The sequence below is a fragment of the Zingiber officinale genome, chromosome 8B (genome assembly GCF_018446385.1).
Source record: "Zingiber officinale cultivar Zhangliang chromosome 8B, Zo_v1.1, whole genome shotgun sequence".
Classification (NCBI taxonomy): Eukaryota; Viridiplantae; Streptophyta; class Magnoliopsida; order Zingiberales; family Zingiberaceae; genus Zingiber; species Zingiber officinale.
In genome coordinates, this window is record NC_056001.1 from 25,570,640 (window position 1) to 25,582,375 (window position 11,736).

The following is an 11,736-nucleotide window of genomic DNA, read 5'->3' on the forward strand; positions in this document are numbered from 1 at the left end:
AAACTATTCTAACAACATGTAATAACATTTTAACGACATAAACTAGTAATCTAACTTAACATAGGGCATAGTTTAGGAATTCATGGCAACACACAACTAAAAGTGCCTAGAACATGAAAACCAAAACCAATAAATAAAATGCTAAAGTAAATGCTAAAGAGTCTAATGCTCAATTTGCTACGTCCCCTAAGGACCTTTGATTCCAGTTCCATACACACACTTCCTCATCTGCATTGACCTCCAGCCTCCACTGCTAGTCCACTTTTCCTTTACCTTTATCTGCAGTATAAGAAAAGTAGTATCTGTAAGCTAACAAGCTTAGTAAGAAACCATCTACCTCACAAAAACATGCGACGATGCAATATGATTTTTAAAGCATGCTATTTGAAATAAACTGACTAGGCTAAACATATAAACATGGCATATGATCATACAAGCATAGCAATCAAGAACTGAACATGAGCTATCATAATGTGTAAGCAAGGAAGAGCTAAACTGAAGCTAAACTGGTACTTAATTCAAACTCAACTAACATAACTGATTTTTTATGAGTTTGAAAACTAATACATAGTAAGTGAAAATACATAATCATGCTGTTTGGGCCCGGCAGCTGTACTTGCTGTGCGCGCATCCCTAACTAGACCCGGGTTTGCAAGTCCCGAATTTAGTAGGGTTAACTAGGTTATCTAAACCTAGGGACGACTGTGGGAGGTTATCTGAACCCAATGGATATCTGATCCAGTACAGTGCCACTGAAAATAAAATACTGAATATAGCTAACTGTTTTAACTTGTTGTTTCTAGGTTATCTGAACCTAGAGCTAGGTTATCTGAATCTAGAGGCGACTGTGGGAGCCCACCCATTGGACCGTAGTCCCATGAAACTGAACTAAACTAATGTGCTGTTTTAAATGCTTCTAATGCATTTAACTGAGCTTTTATACATAACTGAGGTGGTATTTAGCTACACTAACATTTTACCGAACACTTGGTGTGCTCCAACTCTCTCCTCTAATAGGGAGATCACCTCTAGGCACCCAACAACGTCTAGAATCTCCAACTAAAGGAGAACAACGTGTCCGGCCCGTCTAGAGGTGCTCAACTAGATCCCTAATCCTCGAGGAGGGTTTAAACACACCCTATGTGCCGAAAAAAAACTGCATATAGCTAAAACTAATGCGTAGGAAACCAAACGAAGCTATTATACCGCAGGTGAGGGGTTTCTTACCTCTTGATCGTAATTTCTTACGATTCTATTCGCTAGAGTTCTGGTGGAGATGATCCTCTCGACGATCCGATCACGTCTTCGCGTTCCTCTCGCGGAGAAGAACCTCTTTCGTGTTGGAGTCGTCGCCGGAAGATGAACCTATGGACCCTTGCCTTGGTGTGCCGTGCGTGAGGAAGAGGAGAAGGAGGGAGAGGCGGCGGTGAGGTTTTGGAAGAGAAAAGTGGCGTGAGGTGAGGAGGTGCCGAACCAAAACTTAAACCAACCCAACTTAAGTTATTTAATTTATATTAAGTGGATACTAGGCCCAACTCAAATATAAATATAAATGCTTCCCTTCTCTTTCAGCACGGCCCTGCTGGGTTCAACTGGTTACTAATATTATCCCTTAAACCATAGGTCTCGGGTTCGATTCCCGCCTAGGCCGTCTTCGTTTATACTTATTTTTTCCACTTCCGCTACTCGGAAAATTCCGGAAAAATATCTAAAAATTCCATAAAAATCATAGAATATTTATAATGCAAGTTTGAGATTTTTTGGGCGTTACATCTATTAAGTCTCGAACTTCTGGGTACTTCTGTCTCATGCTGGCTTCTGTCTCCCAAGTTGCCTCTTCTGCTGTGTGACTGTGCCAAATGACTTTGACTAATGGTACTTCCTTGTTCCGCAATTTCTTAACTGCTCGGTCTATTATCTGAATAGGCCGACTATCATAGCTGAGGTCTTCGCGGATCTGTACCGACTGGGGCTCAATCACCTGGGTGGCATCTGGGGTATGCTTCTTCAGCATAGAGACATGAAATACGTTGTGGACAGCTGACATTTCCTGGGGTAGCTCTAGCTCATATGCTACCTTGCCCACTTTTCTGCTAATAAGGTATGGTCCCACATATCTGGGACTGAGCTTGCCCTTCTTCCCAAAACGCATCACTCCCTTCATGGGAGCTACTCTGAGGAACACTGTATCCCCGACTGAGAACTCTAAGGGTCTGCGCCGTGTATCAGCATAGCTTTTCTGGCGACTCTGAGCTGTCTCTATCCTCTGGCGGATCTGCTGTATAGCTGCTGTGGTATCTGCTACTAGATCTGTCTGAAGCTCTAGTTCCTTCGGTTCACCACTCTCATACCAGCAGATTGGAGATATACACCTCCGCCCATAGAGAGCCTCGTAAGGTGCCATGCCGATAGTGGCCTGATAGCTGTTGTTGTATGCAAATTCTGCTAAGCTCAGGTATTTGCACCAACTTCCCTTGAAGTCTAGGGCACACGCTCGGAGCATGTCTTCGAGTACCTGATTTACTCGCTCAGTCTGACCATCTGTCTGAGGGTTTAACTTCGTGCCCAACGCTGACTGTACACACTCCCAGAAGTGTGATGTGAATCTGCTATCTCTGTCTGAAATGATGGTCCGTGGGACTCCATGTAATCTGACGATCTCCTGGAGATACAGCTGAGCTAGCTTTTCCATGGAGTAGGATATCTTGATAGCTAAGAAGTGGGCTGATTTAGTCAACCTGTCGACTATTACCCAGATGGCGTCAAAACCATTCGTGGTTCTGGGCAGTCCCACTATGAAATCCATAGAGATATCCTCCCACTTCCATTCTGGAATCTGTATAGGCTGCAGAACTCCTCCTGGTCGCTGATGTTCTGCCTTGACCCTCTGACAGGTGAGGCAGATGCTAACATATCTGGCGATGTCTCGCTTCATCCCGGGCCACCAAAAATGTTTCTTCAGGTCTTGATACATTTTGGTGGAACCTGGATGCATCGCATAGGGAGTCCTGTGAGCCTCATCTAAAATCTGTCTCCGTAGCTCCTCCTGATCTGGAACACAGAGTCTGTCACCAAAGTACAACACCCCGCTATCGGACACTCTGAATTCTCTACTTTCTGATTCTGCTAGCCCTTGCTTGATTTTCTGAATTTCAGGGTCCTGCTCCTGAGCTGACTGAATATCACCAAACAAGGTGGACTCTAAGGTCATAGTAGAGAGCTGTCCCACGATGAGCTCGAGACCGAAATCTACGATCTCCTTCTGTAGGGGCGGTGACATGGCTGTAAGAGATAATAAGGTAGCACTGGATTTTCTGCTAAGGGCATCTGCTACCTTATTGGCTTTCCCTGGATGGTAGAGGATGTCTACATCGTAGTCCTTGACCAGCTCAAGCCACCTGCGCTGTCGCATGTTCAGATCCTTCTGAGTAAAGAAATACTTCAGACTCTGATGATCTGTATACACTCTGCACTGAGCTCCATATAAGTAATGTCTCCAAATTTTGAGAGCGAACACTACTGCTGCAAGCTCAAGGTCATGAGTAGGGTAATTCTTCTCATAATCCTTGAGTTGTCTGGAGGCATAGGCGATCACCTTGCCATTTTGCATCAGTACTGCTCCTAGTCCCAACTTAGAGGCATCACTATAGATGTCAAAGCTGCTGGTGTCGTCCGGTAGAGCCAAAATGGGAGCACTGGTCAATCTCCTTTTTAGCTCGCTGAAGCTGTTCTCACAGTCCTCTGTCCACTGAAATTTCCTGTTCTTTCTGGTAAGAGCTGTCAGTGGGGAGGCTATCCTGGAGAAGTCCTCTACAAACTTTCTGTAATATCCTGCTAATCCCAGAAAGCTCCTGATCTCGCTGGCGTTCTTAGGTCTCTTCCAGTTACTTACTGCTTCTATCTTGCTGGGATCTACCATAATACCATCCTTTGAGATGATGTGGCCCAGGAAGGACACCTGATCTAGCCAAAATTCACATTTCGTGAACTTGGTTCTGCTGAAGGGTCTGCAATACTAGTTTCAGGTGCTCTGAGTGTTCTTCCTGAGTTCCTGAGTAGATAAGAATGTCATCGATAAACACAATAACAAACTGATCTAAATACTCCCTGAATACTCTGTTCATGAGATCCATGAATGTAGCTGGAGCATTTGTCACGCCAAAAGGCATGACTACGAACTCGTAATGTCCGTATCTGGTCCTGAATGCTGTCTTCGGTATATCACCCTCCTTGACTCGACTTGAGTCCTAGCTCAATCTGAGGTAGAGGAATCTTTAGCGGTCGAGCAGGTCAGTCTATTACTGAGTAGGCAGCAAGTGAGATCCAGCTTGGGGAGCAAAAGAGCATACTTTATGAGCAAGCTACCGAGCTGTCTTCGCTTAAGGCTGGGCTGGAGGCATATGAAGCTCCTGTAGTTGCTCATGAAGTTCCTTCAGTTCTGCTGGAGCCATGCGGTAGGGCGCTTTGGAAATAGGATTGGTGCCGGGGAAGAGTTCTATCTCAAATTCAATCTCCCTGACTGGTGCTAGGCCTGGTAACTCTTCAGGGAAGACTGCTGGGTAGTCACATACAACTCGGACCTCTGCTAGCTGTTGGTCCTCGTCCTGGCTGGTAGTGACTACATGTGCTAGGTACCCCGTACATCCCGAATCCATCAACTTCTGTGCCTTCATAGCTGAGAGAAATTTTCTGGCTTTTCTCTTTGGTTCTCCGATGTACTCGAACTGTGCTTCTGCTTCGGGTTGGAATACGACTTTCTGTTTACGGCACTCTATGGAAGCACCGTATTTGATCAGAAAGTCCATCCCAAGGATGACGTCGTAGTCAGTCATTTCCAGCAGGATCAGATCACAAAAGAATTCCCGGTCTGCTATAATGACTGGCACTGCTCTGAGCCAGTGCGTTGATGCCATGACCTCTCCTGAAGGTAGTGCCGTCAGAAACTGACCACTGAGTACTTCTGGGGGTATTTCTAATTTCTCGGAGAACATCCTGGCTATATATGAATGGGTTGCCCCAGTGTCAAATAGAACAGTAGCACTATACTGAAAAATGCTAATCTGACCTGTGACGACTGTCGAGGCATTTGCTACGTCCTCTCTGGTGAGTGAGTAGATCCTCGCATTCGCCATAGCTGGAGGGGCTTCTAATCGGCCCTGGCTGATAAGTGGACCTTCTAGAGCGGCCTGAGCTGGCTGGCCTGCATACTGAATCTGCTGTGGCTGAGGAAGACCGGTCTTGTTCGGGCACTGTTTGGCCATGTGCCCTTCTTGTCCACATTCAAAGCATCCTCGTGTGCCCTTGCGACAAACCCCTGGGTGGAATTTCCCACAAGTGGCACACTTTGGATAACTGGGTCGCTTGCTAGATGGTCCTCCTTTTGAGTCACTCCCTGATTTGCGCTTGCTGTTGGAGTTCCCTTTCCAGTTAGAGCTGTGGCCTTGCTGTTTTTGAGTGTGAGAGTTTCCTTGACCCTTGGACTCTGAGGAGACTTGCTTCTGCTGCCTCATGCTGTTCTGGTAATGCTCTGTGATCAAGGCACTGCTCACTAACTCCTCTGTGGTTTGTGGCCTATGTATGCCACCAGCCACGTTCACTGCTATCTCTGGCCTCAGCATCTTGAGCATCAACCTGATCCGTTCCTTTTCTGTGCTGACTAGCTCTGGGCACAGACGAGCCAACCTGTTGAATTTCTTCACGGCTTCCTCAACTGATAGGTTGCCCTGACGAAACTCAGTGAACTCGTCATAGTGGTGGTTTGTAACCCGCATATGAAAGAACTCCTCAAAGAATTCCTTCTCAAAGTCAGCCCATGTCATCTGGTTCACTGGGCGCTTCGTTCTGATTCTTTCCCACCACATGTGTGCGTCTCCTGTCAGGCAGAAGGAGGCACACTTCACCTTCTCGTGTTCTGGCCAGTCCAGAAGCTCCATCGTGCTCTCCAGTGTTTTGAACCAGGCTTGTGCATCCCATGGTTCACTAGCGCCTGAGAAGTTCTCTGGCTTGACTCGCTGCCACTGGATCAGATAGGCTTCCTTTCTTGGCTCAGCTGCTAGGGCTACTGGTGCTGGTGCTGGTGCTGTAGGCTGAGCTGGTGGAACCTCTAAGACTACCGGAGTCGTCAAATTCAGTTCCGGGGTGACTGTGGGGGTATTCTGCTAATTAGCCTTTAAGGTGGCTATTTCCTGTTGCTGTTCAGCTAGTTGCTGCTGTAACTGAGCCACTAATGCTGTAAGGTCTGGAGGAGGCACTGAACTACCTGCCTCTTGCTGGGGCTCAGTAGCTAGTGCCCTTCTAGCTGGGCGTCCTCGTGCCATTTCTAAAGACATAGAGAAGATATGTATAACTAATACTATCACAGTTCTATAATCACTGATATCATGTTCAAAGACTATCTCATACTAGCAGGAAGTAGGCATATAAACATGAACTGTAACTAGAAAGCAATAACAATAAGGAGAGTAGAGGTATTCTTACTTGGAAGCTGCAGGTACAATGCTGATGTGTGTGTAGGAAGTATGGAACACTGCTCTGATACCACTCTGTAACGACCCACCTTCTACTACTAGGCTGTAAGGCGAATCGCTACGGTTTTGCTGTGCTAAGCTGCGCGGAAAACTGATCTAATTTGAGTTTTTGCTAATTATCTGATTAATGTTAACTCTGACACTAACATTCCGGGTGTACCTTGGAGTTGTACACATGCTAGGGGAGGTATTTACAACTGGTAACACCCTCCGGATCGATCCACAGACCGATCTGCTGATACTGGTACGGTCACAAGACCCTGGGTCGGTCGGCTGTCCGATCCCGAAGCTACATCGCTTCTGTCCCCAGCTGGATCGGTCTACCGACCGATCCAGGAGTGTCCTGATCGGTCGGCACGACCGATCCAGGTATGTCTGGATCGGTCGGCTGACCGATCCAGGCACCTAGAAATCTCCTGGTGGCTCGATCCAGTGACACAGCCAGGCCCTGATCGGTCGGGAGACCGATCAGAGTCTGATTTCACCCGGGGAACTCTGATTTCCAACACTTTGGCGTGCCAAAACCCCACATAACATCTAACTAATGCATCATAAACTATTCTAACAACATGTAATAACATTTTAACGACATAAACTAGTAATCTAACTTAACATAGGGCATAGTTTAGGAATTCATGGCAACACACAACTAAAAGTGCCTAGAACATGAAAACCAAAACCAATAAATAAAATGCTAAAGTAAATGCTAAAGAGTCTAATGCTCAATTTGCTACGTCCCCTAAGGACCTTTGATTCCAGTTCCATACACACACTTCCTCATCTGCATTGACCTCCAGCCTCCACTGCTAGTCCACTTTTCCTTTACCTTTATCTGCAGTATAAGAAAAGTAGTATCTGTAAGCTAACAAGCTTAGTAAGAAACCATCTACCTCACAAAAACATGCGACGATGCAATATGATTTTTAAAGCATGCTATTTGAAATAAACTGACTAGGCTAAACATATAAACATGGCATATGATCATACAAGCATAGCAATCAAGAACTGAACATGAGCTATCATAATGTGTAAGCAAGGAAGAGCTAAACTAAAGCTAACTGGTACTTAATTCAAACTCAACTAACATAACTGATTTTTATGAGTTTTGAAAACTAATACATAGTAAGTGAAAATACATAATCATGTTGTTTGGGCCTTGTTGTGCGCGCATCCCTAACTAGACCCGGGTTTGCAAGTCCCGAATTTAGTAGGGTTAACTAGGTTATCTAAACCTAGGGACGACTGTGGGAGTCCAACCCAATGGATATATGATCCAGTACAGTGCCACTAAAAATAAAATACTGAATATAGCTAACTGTTTTAACTTGCTGTTTCTAGGTTATCTGAACCTAGAGCTAGGTTATCTGAACCTAGAGGCGACTGTGGGAGCCCACCCATTGGACCGTAGTCCCATGAAACTGAACTAAACTAATGTGCTGTTTTAAATGCTTCAAATGCATTTAACTGAGCTTTTATACATAACTGAGGTGGTATTTAGCTACACTAACATTTTACCGAGCACTTGGTGTGCTCCAACTCTCTCCTCTAATAGGGAGATCACCTCTAGGCACCCGACAACGTTTAGAATCTCCAACTAAAGGAGAACAACGTGTCCGGCCCATCTAGAGGTGCTCAACTAGATCCCTAATCCTCGAGGAGGGTTTAAACACACCCTATGTGCCGAAAAAAAACTGCATATAGCTAAAACTAATGCGTAGGAAACCAAACGAAGCTATTATACCGCAAGTGAGGGGTTTCTTACCTCTTGATCGTAATTTCTTACGATTCTATTCGCTTGAGTTCCGGTGGAGATGATCCTCTCGACGATCCGATCACGTCTTCGCGTTTCTCTCGCGGAGAAGAACCTCTTTCGTGTTGGAGTCGTCGCCGGAAGATGAACCTATGGACCCTTGCCTTGGTGTGCCGTGCGTGAGGAAGAGGAGAAGGAGGGAGAGGCGGCGGTGAGGTTTTGGAAGAGAAAAGTGGCGTGAGGTGAGGAGGTGCCGAACCAAAACTTAAACCAACCCAACTTAAGTTATTTAATTTATATTAAGTGGATACTAGGCCCAACTCAAATATAAATATAAATGTTTCCCTTCTCTTTCAGCATGGCCCTGCTGGGTTCAACTGGTTACTAACATTATCCCTTAAACCATAGGTCTCGGGTACGATTCCCGCCTAGGCCGTTTTCGTTTATACTTATTTTTTTCCACTTCCGCTACTCGGAAAATTCCGGAAAAATATCTAAAAATTCCAGAAAAATCATAGAATATTTATAATGCAAGTTTGAGAATTTTCGGGCGTTACAGTAGAAGACCTAGAGGTTTTTGCTTGCAATAGAAAAGGTATACTAGTATTTAATTTCCGCATCATACTAGTTTTATCTTCATGTAAAAATATCAAATACAAGAGGCATGTGATTCTAGTATTTCGAATTTGTTTTCGATGTTGTGTTCTTTGTTTTTCTTTTTCTTGTGATTTGATTGTTCTTTTTAGTTGACCTAAAGTTATTTAAGGAAATTAAATATTAGCTTTCCTTAAAAGGCTTTGTCTAGGCGGTGGTGGTTGTTCCCATATCCAAGAAGGCCATGTGCCTCGCCATGCAGTCCTAGAAGCTAATTTTGAAAATTAATATTTAATGAAATTAATAACCTAGGTGATTTGGATCGAACGTGTTAAGTTCCGCAGGAGATCCAAGTCTAAACCTAAAAGAACAAATAGATTAAACTTTGGATCAAACGTGTTAAGTTCCGCAGGCGATCCAAGTTTAATTTAAAAGAACACATGGTAGCTAGGAAAAGGTTCAAACCTTTGTACAAAATTTTTGTACAGTGGAACCATTAGGTTTTCCGAGTAGCAACCAACAGTCCAAGCACCTGGAAAGACCTATAAAAGAAGCTTCGACTAACAACATCAAACAATCAATTACTACAACTCTTATACTCCCGTATTGCTCCAAAAACTGCTTTACGATGTCCAACGCTCCTTCAACGATTATGCTAGAGCTTCAACACAAAGTTGTCGGTATACTTGTATTTAAGTTACTTGCACTTTAACTTTCTATATCCTTGTATTTATTGGATTGATCTTAGTGGATTAGCCGTCGGAAAGGTCTAAAGGGCCTGAGTCTTAGAGTAGGAGTCATCTAAGGCTCCGAACCAAATAAAACGTTTGTGTTCGACTTTCTCATATTTTCTTTTGCTCACTTCATCTATTCTTCCGTTGCGTAGTCATTTTTAAAAAGGGTCAAAGAAAAAGAAAGCATTTTAAAATACACATGATTTACCCCCTCCCACGTGTACACAATTTTACACATGCATTAAGGAAAATAGGCATTAGTTTGCAATCCATTCATAGCTCTCTTTGTGGTACATCCTCATCTTATCCATGCACACATTATAAGTGAGCTCAGTGCATGCTCGTGCTACATCCCATATCAACTTTGTAACCTCTCTATCTTTACAATTTGATACCAAATTTTTGGATAGGTGCATACGACAGTAATCGTAGTGTGACCCTAGAATACTTCCTTAACAACATGTCGTATGTCAGGATTTCTATCACTTATAATTGATATACACTTATCCCTTATTAGCTTATTTCGAAGTTCGGACAAAAATCATTCCCAAGAGACTAAGCAAGCTTGCTCTTAATTTCTGCAACTGCAAAAGCTATTGGGAATAATCTATTAGACTCATCCACACCAATTGTCATTATAAGAACTTCAGGATACTTCATTGTAAGGTGGCATACATCAATATCAATAACTGGACGTAGATATCCAACAAATGCACACATACAAGCCCCAATAGACTAGAAGACACGTTGAAAATGATCATCAAGCATAGACCTTGCGTGCACTATCGTCTGATTATCTCCAATCTTTAATTCTCTACATATTATTGTATGATTCAACATAATCTCATGTACATTAATTATTGTTTGGAGTTTAGCTCTCAATGCTTTATGATATGATATTGTCACTCCATTTTTTTAAAAAAATGTCTGTTATAATCATCTTTGAAGTGTACTTCTTATTAGTCATGACTTGTTCTTGAATCTCACCAACAACCCAAGAACTAGTGCAATTTTATGGCCTCTACCTTTCCTCATTGATAATCAGCATGTGTGCAATTTGTCAAACACAATGATCTAAAAATTTCTAGGCTTTCTAGAAACAATTCTCCAAGCATAAGGCTAAACCTTACAAATAGATTTCATTTTATAACCTCTTATCTCCGTGTGTTTAATCTCAAAGCCTTTATATATCACATAATCCCCTAAAGCTTTTCTAAACCATTTTCCATCAAAGAACACTTGGCCAACTTTTGGTGATTTCTCATTGCTCTCCTCATATGCATCAGCTAAATCAATTGTGAGTGTCCTCGACTACATTAGGTTGGATTATCATCTCAATTTGGTTTGACTCATTCACACTGACACTAAAGTTTTTAGTCTCAACATCACATGCATAGATTAATCATTTTCTTACTACTCAAATACAAACTGGTCTTCATCTTCTAGGGACACAAAGTTAAAATAATCTTCATCTTCTTCTAAATCATGTATCCTCATCTAGTTGATGCGATGATCCATCTTCTTCCTCCATTGTAATATTGATGTCAAGTTGTGTTGTATTAGAATACAATGCAACTTCTTGTACATTTTGTGCTTTTGACTTACAATGATGTTCTTGGTTGGATTGCCTAATGGATGAGGAAGAAATCCACTATTGCTCGATACTATCAATATAAGATAGTAAATTAGTAGAAATTGATGAATTCCTAAAAACAAATAAAGTGAGATAATATAAAATTATTTATGAACAACGAATAATTTATAATTTAGCATTACTAGCTATAATATTGTAGCAACTACCAAATCGTAGCTGCTACAACATTTTGATCTAAGTATGTTATAACAGCTATGAAATCGTAGTTGCTATAATATTATAGCAGCTACCAAATAGTAGTTGTTATAATATTCTGGTAACTATGTTGTAGCACCTACAAAATCATACTTGCTATAATGTGCTAAGACTATACACTAGAATATTGTAACTGTTACAACGTGCTAAGACCACAGAGGAGGAAGATGTTCAGGCACTCAAATGGGAATTGAATTAAGACTAAAATCTAAACCCTAAATAATAACATGAGGCAGCAACAAACAATTAAAAGATAAACAATAGAAGATTATTATATATATG